General features: G+C 36.3%; 1 protein-coding gene across 1 annotated transcript in view; it reads right to left on the bottom strand.

Annotated features, from left to right (window-relative positions):
- Positions 1-17,056, bottom strand: part of BCAS3 (BCAS3 microtubule associated cell migration factor) — a 602,596-nt gene that overhangs the window by 244,803 nt on the left and 340,737 nt on the right. The gene's annotated exons all lie outside the window — the stretch shown is intronic.

Below are 17,056 nucleotides of genomic sequence, written 5' to 3'. Positions count from 1 at the left end.
ACCATGGGCTCTACTACTTCTCTAAGTCTGTGTCCTCAATCATAAAATGAGGACAGTACTATAACCAGTCCCCATAGGTATATAAACATATATAAAGAGCAAAACAAAAACTCTGGGATATAGTAAGAGTTATTGCCATTATTATTATTACTGAAATAAAGTAACAAGGAGAGAACATTTAATGAGTCCTTGTTACATACCTGAACTATGGCCAGAAGCTTTACAAATGTCATCTATTAATTTTCACAATATAGGAGACAGGTGTTCTTATATCCTTCTGAGGACAAAGAGACTCAAGGTCATATACCCGGTTGGCTATAAAGTTAGAACCTACATTTGACCACAGAGTTCATGTGCTTCCACTACACACCTGCCTATTCTAAAAATGCATCTATCAAAAATATATTTGGGACGCCAGGTGGCTCAGTCGTTAAGCGTCTGCCTTCGGCTCGGGTCATGATCCCAGGGTCCTGGGATCGAGCCCCGCATCGGGCTCCCTGCTCAGCGGGGAGCCTGCTTCTCCCTCTCCCTCTGCCTGCAGCTCCCCCTGCTTGTGCTCTCTCTCTCTGTCTGACAAATAAATAAAATCTTCAAAATACATATATATATGTTTTTTAATAAAGAGCTGTATAAAACATGTTCATGACAAAGAAATTCAGATGACACTGCCAAAGTGGAAGGTAGTACAGTGTATGTAATTTTTATGAGCCATAGCTCCTTACTCTGAAAAAAAGGAATTATAGTTGACCCTTGAACAACATGGATTTGAACTGCATGGGTCCACTTAAATGTAGATTTTTTTCTTTTTATAAATAGAGTATAGACCTATAAATGTATATTCTCTTCCTTATGATTTTCTTAATAACATTTTCTTTTCTTTAGCTTACTATATTGTAGGAGTACAGTATATAATATAGTATATAATATAGATATATATATATATAAAACATGCAAAATATGGGTTAATCAACTATGTCCTCAGGAAGGCTTCTGGACAACAGTAGGCTATTAGTAATTAACTTTTAGGAAAGTCAAAAATTATACGTGGATTTTCAGCTGCACAGGGCGGGCTCAAGACCCCTAACCCCCATGTTGTTCAAGGGTCAACTGTATAACAATACCTTTACCTCATGAGAATTTTGTGAAGAATAAAGAAGCTAATGTATGTGAAGTACTTAGCACAGTATACTGAGCAATCAAATATTATAAAAAACCAGTATTATTCATTATATATAAAATTTAATATGCAGCACAGAAACTGTATGGGCTGCATGTAACTCGAGATTTAAATAAAGATGTTAAATATCCTATTTATTGTCTTTTAATGTTACAACTTTCCCTAAATACACAGTCCAGTTAGATTTTCTTTGGAAGTAAGGATGCACGTAATTCAAAATGATGATAATTTTCAAGATCACAACCTGAAAATATTGTTGTCTCGGTCAAGGACATCTACTAATTTGCCTATATCTAGTTTTGTGAATGTGAATTGTTCTGTATTCACTGAAGTTCCTTAGTAACTTTTTTATTCTTAAGACAATATTATTAAAAAAATAAACCATAATAAACCAAAAACAACCCATAATGTTTATTCTTGAAACCACAGTGAACAAACTACAATGAAAATTCCACCATCAATAGCAGGAGCTGATGGGGGTACCAATCCAGAGCCTTTCAGTTTACTAGTATTTTGTTCATATCAACCAAAAAGAAGGCAGTATTTAGTTACCATTTTCAAGATGAAAAAACGGAGGTACAAAATGGGCTGGTTAAAGACCCTATAGTTCTCAAGCATTAACGGACAAGAAAAGCAAGCAAATACATTTATCTCTCGAGTATACTTTCACATTTGAGCTGAGTTCTTCTTTCCACATTTACTGGAAGACCAAATTTTTTTTTTTAAGATTTTATTTATTTATTTGACAGAGACAGAGATAGCGAGAGCAGGAACACAAGCAGCAGGAGTGGGAGAGGGAGAAGCAGGCTTCCCCCTCGAGGAGGGAGCCCAATGTGGGACTCGATCCCAGGACGCTGGGATCATGACCTGAGCCGAAGGCAGACGCTTAACGACTGAGCCACCCAGGCGCCCTGGAAGACCAAATCTTATTTTTCAGAATTTGAAGTGGGAGTTATTTCTGAATAAACTATACAAACCAGAATAATTTAAACATGTGAAAACACAAGTCCAGTGGATGGGATCTGAACACTCTTATAAGTTTCAAAGTGGCTAAGAACTCTTAGATCTTTATAGTAATAAATATTGTAGTGTACAAAGGTCCTTTGGGAATCCCCACTCATATGTTATGCCATGATAGAAGATCAAGGTGTCAGGTCCATTTAGGATCAGGGCATTTTTGGCTTCTTTATGCTTTATTCATATTTTGAAAAAGCAATTAAAAATATTTCTAAGAGAAATATAATCACTTTGTCTCCCCCTCCCCTAGCCCCAAATATAGAATAAATTATGAATTTCAAACACTAATATTCTGTTAGTTTGCATTTGCCCACAAGTAGATGGAAAAGAAATGTGACCTTGGGCAATCACTATTCTTTAGTGAAAGCCTTTTTCAGCTTGAGAAAACATTACCTGATTGATAGTGGCTTTCCTAGCTGAAAATAAATGTCTACTGCTTAAAGGCTAAGAGTCTCTCTGCAAGCAGCAGGGATACCTAGGTGAGCCATGGGTAAAACAGTCTTCAGTCATCAAAACCCTATCAAGGAGGTCTGGCCAATGGCCCCTTAAAATAGACATGCCACTCAGGAGTGGAGGCGCCGTATTTGATGACTTCTATGATGTACACAGTATATAATATAAAGAATAAATAAGGACAGCTCCTAGGTCAGATATAATGCTGCTACTTGCTGATCATATGAATGAAATCAAGGTAGGCTACTGTGGCCAAGATGCTGTTTAATATTCTGGAAAAATGAAGGTCTCACAGATTTATATCCTTGCTCCAATGCATGAGCATATGACAATAGACAAGTTATTTAACATCCCTTAACCTTACCTGCAATGGTAAACGATCAAATGCTGAAAAATATGTTTGGTGTTAAAGAGTTTCATTTATGGGCGCCTGGGTGGCTCAGTCGTTAAGCGTCTGCCTTCGGCTCAGGTCATGATCCCGGGGTCCTGGGATCGAGTCCCACATCGGGCTCCCTGCTCAGCGGGAGGCCTGCTTCTCCCTCTCCCACTCCCCCTGCTTGTATTCCTGCTCTCGCTGTCTCTCTCTGTCAAATAAATAAATAAAATCTTTAAAAAAAAAAAAAAAGAGTTTCATTTATGTTTTGTGGATAATGCATGCACATGTTCTAAAAGACTACAGTGGAAAAAAAAAATCTCCTTCTCATTTCTGTTCCCTAGCCACTCAGTTCCTCTCCTAGAAGGCAACTACTGTGTCTAGTCAAATGCAAAAATTTGGTTTCAATATTCCATGCTAAAATGTTGAATTCATTAACATTTATTGAGTGCCTATTATGTGTCAGAGCCGTTCAGGGTGCTGTGGGGAGTACAAAGATGAGCTCACAGTCTAGAATGGGAAATGGTTCCCAACTAACTTTAATATGAGGTGATAAACACAACAGTAAAAGTTTAAGAACAGCAGAGAAAGTAATTAATTTAATCAATGGAGTGAATTGGAATAAAGAGTAAAATTAAGAACAGGTTTCAAGGCAAATGAAAAGTTTCAGGCACCATACCAAAATTTTACTAAGGTCTCTCTAGCTTAGGCCCCCTGCTTCAGGAATTGGGATCCTACCATGGCTATAAAAACTCTATTTAAAGGTATTCACTCATGGCTAAAAATTTCTGACACAGGAAAAGTCAGCCCAATAGCAGAATGTTAAAGGGACTAGTATGGATGCTGTACGTGTCCTCTTTAGGTAGACAGAAACAGAAGGGTGAAACGAAAGTCTTTTCTCTTCCCAATCATGCAAACATTCTTCATTTGAAAAGTATATAACTCATCTAAAAAAGGGATTACTAACTGGGGAACTCAATTAAAGTTTCAAGTGTAACTTTGGTATTCTCTCTGATCTCAACACGGAGTATTTATAGAATTGTGGTCTTTCCAATATTCTTAGCACACCAAAGTAAAACCAGTTTAAGACTCAAGATACCGTGTCTCGCAGGGCTGCCTGGAGCATAAGTACAAGTCGCTGAACTGTAATGACATTGCCAAAATGGTGGCAATTCTTCAACGAAATATTTTGGCTTAATGGAATTTAAGTCAGATCCCTATATGCTAATATCCTGGGTTCATGTATAAAATGGGTGAGCTTAAAAGACAGCCCCAAATAGCCACACAATGACATGTCTAAAAGTTAGCCTAGGATGACCAGAAAACAAAAGGAAGTCCATTCTCTTCAGTGGATGTTTGCCAAGCTTGACATCAGATTCCAGAAAGTGGGAATCTGCTACAGTGAATGCTTTATAAAGATAACCTTAAAACACAAATTCACATGCCAGCCTATAACACCAAAACACAACTGATTTGAGGGCCATAATTCCTTTATTTTTATTAGCTGGTGATATAAAAGCTATCAAAGATGAGAAACATACTACTTAAACATAATGCTTCTTTTAAAAACGACATAAAAGATGATTTGAAATACTCTGCCCAATATTCCATCTGATCACACACAGTTTACCAAAGGCCCAAACAAAGAAATAGTGACGATAAACATAGTCTAATAAAGGACTCTAGGCCAAGATCACATTTTCTAGGTTTAAGCGAGGTAATGGAGATATGAAGATGTGGCATTATTAAATTTTAATCAGCTTATGGTATATTTAAAGCCTTGTGCTTTTTTTTTTTCATTCTAGTTAGTTGACATACAGTTCAATATTGGTTTCAAGAGCAGAGTTCAGTGGTTCATCATTTACATATGACACCCAGTGCTCATCACAAGTGCCCTCCTTAATGCCCATCATCCATCTACCACATTCCCTACCCCACTGCCCTCCATCAACCCTGTTTGTTCTCTATAGTTAAGAGTCTCTCATAATTTGTTTCCCCGCCTCTCTCTTTTCTGTTCATCCGTTCTGTCAACAATGCAACAAATATTGATTATCTGCTCTGTGGCGAGCACCGATACCAGGCATGAGAACTATAAAGACAACCCTTGTTCTTAAAGAACCCTCTATTACAAGGCATTACTTTCTCCCCCTTTTTCAAGGTATCCTGTCCATAGGGTAATCCAATAATAATGCCAACCAGAGTTATCTTAAGCCAAGCAGTGACAGAGCAATCAGGATCCACATCTCCTGTTAAGTCATTTCATGCCTCTTTTTCACTGTTTTCACAGGCAAATTAATCTTGTTCATGATATACTTAAAAGCATCAGTACAGACAGTGACTTAAGAACTGCTACCAGTGTCAATCCAGACTCACTCCTGCCCAGGGATGATCACAGATGCTGTAATACCTGCTTACTCGGCTTCTGTTTTTCACCATACACTTAGCTTCCGGAAAATATCAGACTCAAATGTGTTATTATTTAAAGCTGCACTTCAAATCCATGTCCTTGGACCAATGAAAAAAAAAAATTCTCTTTTGGTATTCAAAAACTCACAGTCACAAGCTGCAAAACATTAAAGTCACAACTTTTGCAGGGTATTAGGAACACATCAGAGGTAAGATTTAAACTTCAGCACCCCAAATCCTGATGATACAATGTTCTAATCCTATAAGAATACCCTGGTCTGTGATTACTCTAATAGCCTCTTAAATACTGTGAAGTATAGGAAAAGGGACAAAGCTCCCATTTTTCTTCTCTCCATTCACAAATTAGCCTCAAAGTTCTGAATATAAGCATTTTCTGTAACAACAAGCCACCTTTATAACATCCAGATAATTATAGGTTCAGGTCAAGAACTCTAGACCATATTGATTACATCTCTAGGCAATCAGGACCCTCTAGCACTGTCTGTATCCACGCTAACAGGGGCAGCTTTTAAGTATCTGTGACACTAAGAATTTTCAGTCCTATCAATGCCAGAGCTGGAAAGCCAATGACCAGTCAGGCCTGTCAGTTATTGCCTGAAGCAATAAGGACAAGCTGGGAATTCATCATACTGGAACCTCATCTGCCAGTGGCAGTCACACATTTTCACCACCTGAATAGTTGATTCTCTTCAACTCCCACGTGGCTCATTCCAGCATACAGTGTTTTGAAATGAATATTTGATCAGGCAGGGCAAAAAGAGGTTTGGACTTATTTGAGGTGTCACCCTAATGCACTTTACGTAATTCTAAGTATCAGGAGCTAGGTATCTTTAGGTCCCGCATTTTGCATATTTCTGAAATGGACCTGTGATCCTAATTAAATATGATTAAATGAGATAAGCCATGTAAAAACACCTGGCACAGTGTTGGGCACAAAGCTGTTTATCAATAAACATTGGTTCTCCATATCTTTTACTTCTATCTGATGGTGAATACCCTGAAGATTCCTCCTGGATCACTGGGAGATGGGGATCTCAGAATGCCAAAGAAATTTAAGAATCACCCTAATTCTGTCAAAATTGTAAACCCTCACCCAAATATAAACCTAAGAAATAAATATAGTAGGGTTATTAAAACTGCTTCATGATTTCAGGATATCAACAGTTTGATATAGCTAGGTATGATTTTCTTTGTTTTTATCCTATGGGGTACACCCAGCTTCTTTTTTTTTTTTTAAGATTTTATTTATTTATTTGACAGAGAGAGACACAGCGAGAGAGGAAACACAAGCAGGGGGAGTGGGAGAGGGAGAAGCAGGCTTCCCGCCGCACAGGGAGCCCGACGCGGGGCTCAATCCCAGGACCCTGGGATCATGACCTGAGCCGAAAGCAGATGCTTAACCGACTGAGCCACCCAGGTGCCCCTACACCAAGCTTCTTGAAACTTTGAGAGTTGATGTATTTAACTAATTTTGGAAGATTTTCAGCCCTTCATTTATTTCTTTGCCCTTTCCCTCCTTGTCATCCAGGTGTAATAATCACACATACATTAAACAATTTAATACTACCCCACACACTTCTCACACTGAGTTCTTTTTCTGAGTCTCTGATCCTTTCTTCTTCTGCATCCAGTCAGCTATTGAGCCCATTCAACAAATCATTTAAGATGTATTTTTCAGTTTTAGAATGTGTTTTGTTCTTTTATGGATTTTATCCATCTCTTCCTAATTCCAATAAAGGAATGATATAATATTAGAATGTAAGTTTTCATTTTAAAAACTACATCTAACATTAAATTTAATAGAGAAATATTAAACATTTCTTTCTAAGATTGAGAAAAAGACAAGAATGTTTAATATCTTCACTTCTATTCAACATTGTACTGGAATGTCTAAGCAAGTACAATAAAGAAGAAAAAGAAATAAAAGGCATAAAGATTAGAAAGAAATAAAACCATCTTTATTTGCAGATCACATGAGTGCATAGTAGAAAATCCAAAGGGATCTACTAGAACACATGAATTTAGAAAGGAGAGCACTTGTCGTGATGAGCACTGGGTGTGGTATGTAACTAATGAATCGCTATATCCTACACCAGAAACTAATATTACTCTGTATGTTAACTAACTGGGATTTAAATAAAAACTTGAAGATTAAAAAAAAAAACTTGGAAGAAAAAAAGAGAAAGGTTTCTGGATACAAAATCAACATACAAATAAAATTATTGTATTCTATATACTATGAAAAAAGTCTGAAAAACGAAACACAATATGCTACTTGTACTAGCATCAAAACATCAAATAATTGAAATAAATTTTACAAAATATGTTTAAGACTGAAACGTAACAAATATTAAGAGAAATTAAAGAAGGGCTAACTAAATGGATAGATATAAAAGGTTCATGTGTTGGAAGATTCAATATTTTTAGACGGCAATTCTCCCAAATTTGATCCACAGATTCAATGAGATTTCAATCAAATCTCATCTAAATTTCTATAGGGATGAATATCTACTTAATGTGTACGTGTATGAGGATATATTTATATCTCAGTGGTTTTCAAACATTTTTTCAGTCAGGACCCCTTTGTGCTCTTAAAAATTGAGATCTCCAAAGAGCTTTGGTTTATGTGTTTTACATCTATCAACATTGAAAATGTTTATGTACTAACTCATTAAAAGACAAGAAACTATGTATTAACATAAATGACTTTTTTAATTAAAAATTTCCAAACTAAAAAATAATATTGAGAAAAATGACATTTTTAACTTTTTTGGACAGAAACTTTTATAATAAACAACAGGTCGACTCTCATATCAACTTACACATTCAATCTGTTGTGATATGTTCTTTTGGTTAAGTATGTGAGGACAAGTTGGCCTCATTCAAAAATATAATTGGAAAAGGATGGAGCATATGAAGATCCTGAGCCTTTTCAGATTCTGAGGATATTCTTCTTTGATATGACACTTAACAAGTTAGATGCAATTATACCTGAAACTATATCAATTAACTTTTGTTCTCTGTTACATGGAAATCCTTTGTCCTTTCTTGCACTTGGAATGAGTCTATTACTCATATATACTTTTGTAATATCATAAAATTGGTCTTTCGGAAAATATTTCAGATCTTCCAAATGTGGATTTATATTATTATATGATATGAAAGTATGACACTAGTTATTAACACCACCTATCTCATCAGAAATGTCTTTAAGTACTGGGAACCTGTTAAGCAGTGGTAGATATATGGATACATGGTTTCCAAATTTCCAATTTGTAACTGAAAATGAGTTTTATCAGGGGCGCCTGGGTGGCTCAGTCAATTACCCGTCTGCGTTTGACTAGGTCACGATCCCAGAGTCCTGGGATCAAGTCCCGCATCGGGCTCTGGGCTCAGCGGGGAGTCTGCTTCTCCCTCTGCCTGCCCCTCCCCCTGCTTGTGCTTGCTCTCTGACAAATAAATAAATAAATAAATAAATCTTTAAAAAAAGAAAATGAGTTTTATCATTGGTAACAAATATTGTCAGTTGTTTTCTTTGACGTGACAGGCTTATTTGGTTTATTTTTGAGAAAATTTCTGCCAAATACTCAAGTCTGAATAAACAAAGTTCGTCAGTTGTTCTTTCCTGCAAAATGGTATTCCATGACAGATGCTAGCTCAGTTCACAATAATCACACAAGGTCATTTTGTCCAGACAACTATCATGCATTAATTCCACTGTGATATACAGAATACTAAAAAGAAGGACACAAGCAGCAAAATTTAATAAAATTGTCATATGTCAATGATTTTGACTGTATCATAGACATTCCTTTTTTTTTTTTTTTTTTTTTTAAGTAGGCTCCATGCCCAACATGGGGCTTGAACTCACAACCCTGAGATCAAGAGTTGCAGGCTCTACAGACTGGGCCAGCCAGGTGCCCCGTATTATTGACATTCTTTTTTTTTTTTAAAGATTCTTTACTTGAAAGAGAGAGAGTGTAGGAGGGAGGGGCAGAGGGAGAGGGAGAAAGAATCTCAAGTAGACTCTGAGCTGAGTGCAGAGCCCTACACGGCGCTTGATCTCACAACCCCAATATTATGACCTGAGCCAAAACCAAGAGTTGGATGCTTAACTGACTGTACCACCCAGGCGTGCCCAACATTGTAAGTAACTGTAGTTTTTTTCCTTTTTAACTGTGAGTGAATACCCTTAGCTAGAAGCACAGTTCAGTGCCACTGCTCTTACTATGCTAAGACACCATCAGTTTTATCTACCATTGCTTCTGCACCATCTGTACTTAATATCAACACAGTATTAAAAAAGAAAGGAAAATAATAACTTCACATTACTATAAAAATAGTTTTCATGCACTGACCCCTTCAAAGTGTCTTGGGGATTTCCAGAGGTCAGTGGACCAAGCCACGAATTACTGGTACGTATACATACACACATGTGTTTGGAAATGCAAAGAACCTAGAATAGCCAAGATATACATGAAAAACAAAAGTGAAGGCATTAGACTGCTGGTGACTAAAAAGCTACAGTAATTAAGACAGTGTGATAGTGGTGTAAAGATAGATACACGCACCATATATATCAATGGAACAGAATAGAGAATCCAGGAAAAATACGTTTTTTAAAAAGGCATCAATGAAATCTTTGGAAGAAAAGTGTATCTTTTTGATAAACAGTGCTGGAAGAAACTGCATGGAAGAAACTGAATCTTGATCCTTGCCTCATAGCATAATAAAAAATAATTTGAAAAGGATCATTTACCTAAATGCAAAGGCCAAAACTACACAATGACTAAAGCATCACTTCAAGACTGGGTGAAATGGCAAAAAATTTTGTGCAAAACACCAAACATAAAAGGAAAAGCAATAAAACTGGACTTCTGCCTGTCAAAAAATACCAATAAGAAAGTGAAAAGGCAATAAACTGAAAGGAAATATTTGTCAAATATCTGACAAAAGACTATATCCAAAATATTTAAATATTTTAAATTCAATAAGACAACAGGCCAAATAAAAGTTGGTGAAAGACTTCACAAGTACAGAAGTACATTACAAAAGAAGATATCTAACTGGCCAGTAAGTATATTCAAGATGCCCAATATCAGTATTCATCAGAGAAAAGCAAATTAAAACTACAGTTTACATTTACAAGAATGGCTCATACATTGCTAAGAATGAAAAATGGTATAGTTATCTTGGGATACTTTCTTGGAGGTTCCTAATAAAGCTAAATACATGCCTGCTTTGTGAGCCAGCAATTCTAGTCCTAGGTATATGCTCAAAATATATGAATTCACATGCAAAAAAAATGCATAGTCAAAAAAAGACTTGTACAGGAAAGCTTATAACAGCTTTACTCATAAAAAGCTAAAAGCTGAACACAATAGGACAATGGATATATAAACTGTGTTATATTTATTCTACATCGCAATGTAAAAAAATGAACTAGTGTCACATGTAACACGTGGATGAGTCTCAAAAACATTAAGTTAAATTAAAGAAGCCAGACACAAAAGAGTATCTATAGGATAATTTCATTTACATGAAGTTCAATATAGACAAAACTAATTCATGATGATAAAAGTCATAGTGATAATCTCTAGGTCAAAGGTAGTATATTGACTGGAAGGGGCATGAGGGAACTTTCTGGGATGATGGAAATATTCTAATTTGTTCTGAGTAGTGATATATACAGGTATAAAAACACACCAAGTTGTATGATTAAGATATGTACATTTCTGCTATATGTAAATTATACCCTCCTTAACTTAAAAAAATTCTTCAAAGGTGATCCAAAGTACACATTGATCGATTTTTCAACCTGTAAAGGGCTTTGAAAATAATCTACTTCAATTCCTTCATTTCTTATGGGAAGAAAGCCTTGGGTTTCGAAGCAATTTACCAAACAGGTAATTATAGGCAGAGTTGAGACTAGAACCAAAGATTCGTAAGTTACTAGTCTCTATTCTTTCCAGGACACCAACTTTCCAAAACAAGACTTTTCCGGGGAACAATTATTTTCCCTTCGATTATTTGCTTTAGCTTTTCTCTGACAGTTTTCAACAATATCCAGGGGACTATCATGAGCTCTGGTTCCGACTAGTTGCCCGGCTGAGGTCCCAGGCTGCTTTTTAATTGCTCACTGGGCTTACATATTCAATGGAGAGAGACTCTTTCGTTTCTTTCTAAGTTTATAGATGGCACCTATAAGCATAAGCCTCTCAGGCTCTTGGACACAATTTAAAATAGTGAGGCACTAACAGTTTGACACTAATGTCACTAAGACTAATGGAATTCCCGGTTCAGACTTAAACAAATTCTAATACTGCCCCCAATATTGTCCCTCTGCCACCACGGTCTCAGGCAACAGACTACATAAACAGTCAGCCTTGTATTAAAGATATAGTAATAAAGGTACAAAAAAGAGAAGTTGGGTCCTTTGGCCAAAAAGCCCCTTGTAAATATGTGGTACCCCAGTATATCAACAGTGGGGAGAATTCCATCAATTCCTTCTCAAAATGCTTAGGAGAGACTTAAAGTCATGTCAAGGACTTGGTGCTTGCAATAGGGAAAGCAAAGGCGAGGTTTTAGTTGACACAAAGATTTATTCAAAGAAGCAATGTGTCATCAGAAAATAGCTTTCCCAACAGCTTCTTCTACTTCTGTTTACAGTTTCTTCATCTTCAAGTGGGGCAATCTTTTTTTTTCTTAATTGTGCTGAGCTAAAATTTTCCACATTGTTAACTTGAATTTCATCCTCTAACATCCTATAAATATTAGAAGAATGAGAGGAATATTTAAACCAGAAGGAGAGGGATGTGGCCGATCACCTTCCTCATGGGCAAAATCAGGTCTTTTCCCTATACTCTTAATCTCTAACACTTATTTTTGACACTCTACAGACAAGTAGGTGTTCATGAGATTAAAGTTGAAATAATGCATAAACGTCCTCTCTTCTAATAAAAAAAAGCCAATATTAACATCTGAGTTTGAATATTTACTGTTTCAAGTGGAAATAGTGTCAAAGTAAAATTACTGACCTCCTTTTTCCCCTCTGAGGGACTGTTCACAGGTCACGACTAAGCCTTCTTTTAATTTCGCCCTCATCCATAATCCTCTTACTGATCCCACACAGGCTTTGAATACTCAAGGTACAAGTATGCCTGGGCTTTTCGTCACCTTATAATCACAAAGAATATCTGGAAGTCTACTAAATGAAAACCACATCATGTATTCAAAGAAATACTCAAAATTTCTAAAGAACTTGATATCCTTTATATCTGAGAATTATTTTAAGGAATAACGAACACATCCCTGCCCGAAAAAGTGAAACAAATTTTTGCACAGGGAACCCTAAATTCTTTTTACAAATGCAGAGAAGACCGGATGGGTAGGAAACATCGCTTGTTGAAAGTTTCAGCCAAATGTTCAAGGCCATGATTACAAGGTCATGGTTCTCTCGTTCAACTCTAGCTTTTAAAATCATGGCGTTAAGTAGCCTCACCATTGGATGACTAAACGGTGTTTCTTACAAATCTCTTTGTTTCTTACCACCAGCATCTCTTGTGTCTCTGATGGATGTAAGACAGTGACTAAGTCTTTCTGCCTCAGATTGGAATGACAACTGTAGATACAGTGAAATATAATCCTTAGGGATATTCTTCCCCCAGCACTTCAGAAAAATCTCTGTAAAATAAAAGCATGCCTCTGTATGAACGTCCCTCCAGCAGAGATTTGACTTAAATAATCTCCTTGTTCCCTACCCAATCATACTTCTTTAATAAGTATTATTTTGTTTTTTTAAATGTCCGATGCACCAAATGCCAAATACATAAAGGAGGCATAAATGATCATTATAAAATCAGTCAAAGCAGGCATAAATGATCATTAGAAAATGAATCAAATCAAACCTGTTTGGGTTTTTAAGTGTCTCATTTTCTTCAGTAAACAAATGATTTTGATAATGGGAAAAACTAGGTGCTGAAAAATATCTCCTGGATTAACGAGTTTCTTAGAAATTATTTAGATTACTTCAACTGTACAACTAAAATAATATTTATCTTGAGTCAAGAACAACAACAAATACCAGGTCTGGAATTCTGTCCCTATTTATAGAAATGTTTATTGTAACACTAATTCCTGATCTATCAAAGCCTGCTCTAAAGGATAAGAACTCATTTTACATAACTGTCACAATTTTCCTTCTCCTACTATCATCTTCCATAGGAATGTACATAAATGCTGCCCCCACCACTTCCAATAACGCTTTCAATGTTACAATGTTTTAGTAGAGTTTGACAAAGATGTCTGCTCTCTGCATGAGTCAGGCATAAGTCTGTCTTTCAATCTCAGTTGCTTTGAGTTCTTTCTTGGTAAACATCAATTTCCATAGTAAAACCACAAACCAGGAGAAACAAACTTAGGATGAACTAGATCTTTCTAGGCTTTCTGTCTGGATGACTCAAAAGCGACCTTAGAGTTGTTATTAAGTTACCCAACAGGTACAGCTCACAAGTCTGGGAACAAGAGGATCAGTCACCAAGGTGGGAAACAAAGTTTGAATGGAGCATGGACAGCTATCTTTCTACTTTCTCTTCAGAGGTCCTACACATTTATCAAAAGGACACATGTTAAAGAACAAACAATGGGAAGAAATTCTTAGATACCTAACCAAAAGGAATGTACAGAGAAAAAAAGTATTTTGTCTAGAAATGTTATCTATGATTCAGAGACACTGATGTTAATGAAAAGTGGAATGGTTCCTTCAAATCTCCTTTGTTCTGGGTAGCCTGTGTATAAGGGTAAAATCCTATAAAGTATCTTTCCAGAATGGTCTTCTTCTTAGTCAAGAAGGGAACATCTCATAATTATCTAAACTCAGAATTTTAGGTAGGATAGTACCCTTTTGAATCACCAAAGGTCAGATGTTATGGGAATGACATCCACTTAGAAAGCAGTTACAGATCTGCCAGTCTAAATACACATATTTATAAAGAGACAGTAAGACGTTGGTTTATAGGTATCTAAAGGCATAGGATTTATGTCATGCCTAAATCACTGAAGTCAATAAGTAAAAACATACATATTTAAGTAAATGTTCTTATATGTGAAGGAGTGAAGAACAGATATACTAGATGATCAAGAAATTATAATAACAAAATTTCTTAGCAAAAGTGGTACAAGGCTCTGCTGATCTCTTTTAGCTTCAATAGAATAACACTGCCAGCTAAATATATAGATATCTAAAATATAACAGGCTGGCCCAAGGTATAAATAAAATATTTTCATTTTGAACACTGTTAAACTGTCAAACAATTTACTCACATCACATTAAATTTCTAAATTCTATGCCTCTGAAAAGTAATCACATGAAAAGTAATTATACCATCACTAGTTTAGACAGGACAAGAGCTGTCACTGGAACAGAAGGACGGTTATAAAATGTGCCACAGGAACAATTAAAAAGGCTATACAATGAGTTGTATTGCATGAAGGTAAGACAAAGCAATGAAGCCCAATAAGAGGAGGGGCCATAGTAGTCGTATCTCGAAGCGAAAGCAGTCAAAACGCCAGAAAAGCATCTTCGCCATATGCAGCTGACTCCAATGCATGGGTCATAATCAGAGAAGCACTTCCTGGGTCACGAGCACTTGTACAGATTTATTAGACTCCTCTTAATTGAAGAATCTAAAGCAGAATTTTCCCATTATTAACTTCTTTTTATAAGGAACCCAAACCATTTAGTTTCTGATCTTCCTAAATAGCAATAGAAAAGTCTGTTACAACAGTGGTCCTATAGATAAAGTAGATTAAGTTTCCCCAACAAAACATTATTCACTCACTTAAAAAAATGCGTTGAACAAAAGGGATCCAAACCATTGGAGAAGTAGAGAATTATTCGTAACAGTCCAATTCCTCATCTATAGGGTTTCTTTAGCTCAAAGTTAGAGAGAGCAGCACACACATTTCATTGTTCTGTCTCAAAGGAACTATGGCTTTCTGGAATGAAAATAGGCTTAGAAAAATAACAACAGCTTAGTCACCAAGAAGTCCTTTCTCTACTCAAAAGATTAGTACTTTCGGGCAGAGGCTCACAGTTGTAGAACAATATCCTAGGATCTCCTACAATGTGTCTCTGATGCAAATGTAAGTAAATCAAGGGCAAAGATCTAGTTCCTTTTTCAAGCATCAATTTAAAAACTCTTCTCTCAGCAGATTTAAGTCAAATGACAGTTGCCAATAGCTCAATGAAACTCCTCTCTGTGGCATGAGATGTAACTTTACAAAGAGCTAAAACTGAAATAGTGCTACATGATAAATATGGAGTATTACCTCAGAGCAGAGTGCTGAATATGGCAACTTCTAATAACATCAATAACTGCTTTAGGGACATGTGTTTCACTTGACTGGGCGTCACTTGACTCTAAAACATTCATAATATGGCAGTTTAAGAATGTTAAAAAAACCCCAACAAAGGCTACTACTGTAATCTTGAATCAAATACTTTAGGTTACAATACATCGCTTCCAGGATTCACGATGGTTAAATGGTAATTCCAGATGAGCAGGATCTGTTAGCATTCTCAGATTGAAACTATCAAAAAGATTTATTGTTTAAGTCTCCCATCTCAATATTTCTTTCAATGCAGGGAAGCAAGGATAAAGACTTCACACATTTCTGTGCTTGTTTCCAGGGGACGAACCATGGTTGCCAAGAGAAAGCAGAGGGACAAGTATGAGCTTTCTAAAGTAAGAGTCTACATTAAAAATGAAGGCACAGCCCTCGATGTGGACAGGTAAATCAGACACCAGGTACAGTCCACTGACAAAAAAAATCAGAAAGCTAAGAAAACGTACAAAACCGTTTAGCTTTCAAACTTCAAAACACATCCAGACACAGAATCAGAAACAGAAGCTTTGGTCTTTTAAAAGTGACCTTCACAAATCAGTTTTGTGTTTGTTTCCATTTTCTTTCACAGTTTAAGCCTCAATCAAATCAGCGGTCTCTGGGGATTTTGAAATTGCTATAGATTAAAATCCTCTCTGACTCAACTGTTTGACTAATGCCAAGTATTTAATAATTCTACTCATAAGAGACTTTTTCTTGATGAAACCCTGCTGTATGCTCTCTTCAGATGCTCTGCAGCTACACCATAACAGAAAGCATCACTGTCCTTATTTTATCAATACATGTAGAGATGAAAAATGTATTACTATAAACAGGTCTATGATTTGGCAGACGCGGCAGAAAACAGTTTGACAATACTAATGTAGCAACTATCACCTACAGAGGCAAAGATCTACTCCCAGGTACTAATGATACATATTCATGGCTTGGTTCCAAGGAGAGGAGGTTAATAACTGTGATAGACTAAAGTTAAGTTAATGAATTTCTAAGCTTTATGCTTTCAATAATAAAACCATTTAAGCTACAGCATTTGGACTCTCTACTTCCACAGATCAGGCATTTTGATACTCAACAGGTTGAGTAAATTGAATCCATATATTGTATTTACGTTCTCTGTCAAGGTTGCTTCTCCACATTTGAGAGATCAAAGGCAAAACAGTCATCAACCCTGTAGCCTTCAATACTGTGTTCATTACATTTAATCA

Source organism: Neomonachus schauinslandi, chromosome 15 (genome assembly GCF_002201575.2).
Source record: "Neomonachus schauinslandi chromosome 15, ASM220157v2, whole genome shotgun sequence".
Lineage (NCBI taxonomy): Eukaryota > Metazoa > Chordata > Mammalia > Carnivora > Phocidae > Neomonachus > Neomonachus schauinslandi.
This window is presented reverse-complemented; position numbering and strand designations above follow the sequence as displayed.